Source organism: Salvia hispanica, chromosome 3, assembly GCF_029641045.1.
Source record: "Salvia hispanica isolate PSC_SH4W2 chromosome 3, Shi_PSC_v1, whole genome shotgun sequence".
In the NCBI taxonomy this organism is placed as follows: Eukaryota; Viridiplantae; Streptophyta; class Magnoliopsida; order Lamiales; family Lamiaceae; genus Salvia; species Salvia hispanica.
Genome location: NC_142694.1, coordinates 19,429,488 through 19,434,909, shown reverse-complemented (window position 1 = coordinate 19,434,909; position 5,422 = coordinate 19,429,488).

Here is a 5,422-nt window from a genome sequence, read left to right as displayed (position 1 = left end):
TTAGTTTATATCAATCATCGATCAATGACTAATTTCTTGATTGCATCTGGGTAATTTCTTCTTAATATATTTTCCCTTTTTATTATTTAAAATATGATGAAAATTTAATTTGTATATTTAAGAAACATTAAAAGCATGAAAAAAACTCAAGTCTCAAACATAGTTACATTTCATCTATTATAAGAGTAGTAATTAAGATGATACTTGTGACTTGTGAGTATACTATATTTTAGACTATATTTTTAATGCAATCCAGAAAATATAGGAAAAACATAAACAAGCTCCTGGATTGATGGAGAATTGCAATTACAAGGAATGGTATTCCTCAAATTTCTATTTCAAAACAACGGACACCATTAGGAGAAGTTCATCCAACTGAGATATATATATCATACAAGTTTTAATTAGAGGAAAAATAAAAGGTTATATAATTAAAAGAATGGAGAAAAAGGTCGTGGCGAGTTTGATGGTGATGGTTGTGGTGATGAGTGATTTTGTGGCTGCGGAGAATGACGGTTTTGAACAAAGTAATCCATATCTAAGCCACCCAGCGATCGAATTTGGGAGGGGCTTTTACAAAATGCCGGCGGCAAACGAATATCACCATGCCGTTAACGAGTGAGAAACCTGTCATCGTGTTACGGACTCAATTCCCACATTGGTTGTGAGAATTGTAATAAGTTTATGTGATAAATTTGTGATAAGTTTATGTGATAAATTTGTGATAAAGTTTATGTGATAAATTTGTGATAAGTTTATATCCATGCGACCGTGGCTAAAAGAAGGTCGGAATCTGATAGGATTATGCAACCGGAGCTACCTGAGCACCCCAGAATACCAGCTACAACGGGGACGGACGCGGGAGAGGCTTTGAAGCCACGACGAGCGAGGGCAAAGCGACGACGAAGGAGGAATGCCCGACATGTGCGGTACACAGAATGAAGAATTGGAACGTATCTTAGTTAGTTAGTTTATTATTGTTTTTAATTAATTATTTGACATTTATTTAGAATAGATTGAGTTAAATCTTCTCGGGTTTTCTTCTTGATTCTTTCTCAGGTCGTAAAGTCGAATCAAGCAAAAAGAATTTTATATGTTATAGAATGTTCATACATTGAGTCTTTGAATATTAAAGTAATAAAAAATCATCTTTTCTTCGAAAAACCTAGTACCTTAACTAGCGATCATCTTCACAAATGTGTGCTCTCTTCCATCGATAGGATCTCAAATCCTATCAACTGGTGCTTCATTGAGTTACTCTTCCCCCACTACGCCTGACCCTGCGCCCTGTTTCAAGCGATGGAGTCTCGCAATGGATATCACAAACTTACCATGAAGTTTGATTGGGAGAGCAAACCAATTATGCATAAGGGAGAGGACAAGTCACCTCGCTAAATCTCGTATCACGGTCTGTTCTCCGTCATCGGTCAGAATCGTGATTCTGAGGTATCTGAGATAGTGCCGATCAGGGACGCAGCTGATGTCACAGATCCGGGCTGCGCTCGAAGATTATGCTTCGGTCTTTGAGACTCCGAACGCCACTGGGATCATCGTATCCATACAATAAACTAACTGCTTAATATATAGATCGATATCATAATATGTCAACATAATACGTGTACAATGTCATTATTAAATTAGAGCATCCCTATCCGTGCTCTTATTTAAGAGCACGGAGGTTGGCCCGGACCACTTTCACTCCTTGTCCTTAGATAAGAGCACAACACCCACATCCGTGCTCTTCCGCAAGGACAAGCGCAAGGGTCCCACCATTCTATTATTCAATTTAAATACTTTAATTACTAAAAACATTTCTACATTATAAAAATACATTAAAAAATAAAAATTACATAATTAAAATCCTAAAAAATAAAAATTACATAATTAAAATCCTAGAAAATAAAAAAATACATAATTAAATTCATAAAATTAAAAAGACCCACTACTTGATGCCGAATTTCGCCCAAATGTGTTTGATTAGGTCTTTTTGTAGCTCAATGTGGGTTATTGTATCGCGCATTGTGTGTCTTGTCTCGATCCTCTCGTTCACCGTCGTATGCACACCTCGGCGTGGGGGAGACCTCGCGGTTGAGCTTCCGGCTTCATCCTCGTCGTAAAAGTTAGCCGCCATCGTCATGTTGTGCAAGATAATATACGTGTACATGATGTCGGCAATATTCTTAACGTACCATAGCCGAGACGGGGCCTTCACAATGTTGAATCGCCTTGAAGGACCGCAAAAGCTCTTTCGACGTCTTTCCGAGCAGACTATTGACGCTGCGCAAAAAGAATCCATCTCGGCTCTTGCGGATTGCTGAACGTCTTCATGAAAGTCGACCACCTTGGGTAGATGCGGACTAACACTGCAACCTTTCACGATAGGTAGCCAAAGCCTATCTAGGTTGTGAAATTCTATTTCTCTTCTACAAAGGACCGACTGCGTCACCTTCTGTGAACATCGTTCATGACCAGTCTACTATGCAGAAGAATCAGACTTGTTTGCTTCTTATACATTTAAATTTTTGAGAAGCATCTTATAAATGCACAAGCAAACACTAATGCGATAAAATGACTTCTTATCGCCTTGAGTTAAAAGTGGATTGTAGAGTTTATTGTATACAAGCAATTCTATCCGTGCAACATGCTCGAAATATGCTTTCAGTATATCAATCCTAACATTCAGGTCATGTTCAGGCTTGAAGGTAGCAGGTCGAGTTCGTATTCAGATTGACAGTTTCCAGTGGCGAAGCCATAAGTTTTACGATGGGGGGCCCACATTAATGATAATAGTTATAGGATTTTTTCGATGTTCATGATGTCGAAAGCTCGATTATTTGATATTTTCAATTTTTAAGTAAGTATAATGGATGAAAACGTTTTTTTTACGATGTTTAAATGTCTCCTAAGAAACATTAACGAAATTTAAATCATAACAAATAGAATACAATAATTATATTTGTAAATTTTTTTATTATAAGTATAATGATGGAACAAAGCAAATAAAAATGAACATAATTAATGGTGTAATAGAGACAAGTAGAAATTATGTTCCAAAAAATAGAAAACAAAGAAATATAAAATATACTCATTATATAGCATAAATAGAAAAAGGATTAAATAAGTTGCATAAATACAAAGAAAGAGAGAAAAAAAAGTTGAAAACTGAATCGAACTCTGGGCACATCTATACAGGAGACGAAGTTTCCTTCCAACTGCGCCAGTGTATTCACTCATTATACTTAGTTTACATATACTATATATAGGTAATACTCCCTCCATTCTATAATAATGGAGGTATTTTTTTTCGGAGCAGAGATTAAAAAAAATTATTTTAGGTGAGTTAAGTAAAGAGAGAGTAAAGTGGAAAGTAAAAAAGATAGAGAGATGAAGAGAGAATAAAGTAAAATAGAGTAATATAGGTGTAGAAAAATGTGTAGACTTTTACTAAAAAGGGAAATGACTTTATTACTATGGAAGTACCAAAATGACAAAATGACTCTATTACGTACTATGGAACGGAGGGAGTAAGAAAATTTATAGGGGCCCCCCAACAGGGCTTCGCCACTAGCTGGGTCGTTATCAGATTGACCTCAATAACGACCCGATCCGCATGATTTGTCACCCCTAATATAAATAAAGCATTTTGTTTGATTCATTCTGCAAGACATCTCTATTCCATTTTTCATGATATTAATTTCATCTAAACTGTAATAGTGTCATTGATTATATTTCAATTTCGGTGCCAATCATTTTCCTATTTAATTCCGTGGACATAATAAATAAATAATTGTAAACTACAAAAATAGTCTCTGGACTATGCGTTTATCTCGCCAATGAACTCTGGACTTTAAAAATATCTCCAGACAACCTTGCACTAAGCGTTTATCTCGAAAATGGTCATTTTTCACTATTTCGTGACAAAAATACCCTTTTGGGGGGTTTTGGGGGGTTTTGGAAGGTTTGGACAATTTGGTCTTTTTACATTTTAAATCTGATATTATTTTTGTGATGTACTCATATTTTAGTCCGGCCGGCGAATAGGAGTCCCGTTTTTCCATTTTAGTCCGTCCGCGAATAGGAGTCCCGGTTCACTTTTACCATAAATGGTAATAGGGTCTCACATTCACCTAACTCATTCTACTCACATTTCATTTAAAAATAATATATACAAGTGGGACCCCTATTCCACTAACTTTTTTCCACCAACTTTTCTTAACATTTCTTAAAACTCGTGCCGCCAAGGAATGAGACTCCTAATGGCGGACGGAGGGATTACTAAATATGATATTATTTCAAAATTATCATTCTTCTTTCCTTTTGTTATCCTTCACTTTGTTTCTTTATTTCAATATTAGATTTACTTTTATAAAATTAAATTTTAATTTTTAATTTTTAAATATCAACAAAAAAAATTTAATAATTAAAATTACAATTAAATAACAAATTAATAGTTTTAATCAATATTTGATAGTGTCTAATATTTAATCAATAAGGTACAACGCCGCCTTAGTTTTAATCAATAATTAATAGTTTTAATCATAAATAGATCATATAACACGATTTATTCTGAAATAAATATGCATATAATGTATAAGAGAATTTGACTAAAAATATTATGAAGTTGACTAAAAATTTGATACTACTAAAAATTTGATATAGGAGAATTTTTGTTGAAATTTTCTAGTTAGTTTTGATTGCTTTCAAATTAATAAACGAAAATTATATTAGTCTTACATTAGATGCATATTTATTCGGAATAAATCGTGTTATATGATCTATTTATGATTAAAACTAAGGTGTCGTCGTACCTTATTGATTAAATATTAGACGCTATCAAATATTGATTAAAACTATTTATCTGTTATTTAATAGTAATTTTAATAATTAAAAAAAATTATTGATATTTAAGAATCAAAATTTAAAATTTAATTTTATAAAATTAAATATAATATTGAAATAAAGAAACAAAGTGAAGGATGGAAAAATGGAAGAAGAATGATGATTTTGAAATAATATCAGATTTAGTAAATAACTGAAATAATATCAGATTTAAAATGTAAAAAGACCAAATTGCCCAAACACCCCAAAAGGGTATTTTCATCATGAAACAATGAAATGGACCATTTTCGAGATAAACGCTTAGTCCAGGATTGTCTGGGGATATTTTTAAAGTCCAGTGTTCACTGGCGAAATAAACGCATAGTCCAGGGATTATTTGTGTAGTTCACTCAATAAATAAAAGAGTAAAGGCCAAATGTGGTCCCTAACATATGGTCGTTTTATCAATTTGGTCCTTAACATTATCTTTTTGATTATTTGATCCCTCACAAATAAACTCGGACCTGAATCGGTCCTCACTTAACAGAACCGTCAATAAATAGACGATGACCGCAATTTGACTATATTAAATTACTAATGGTAA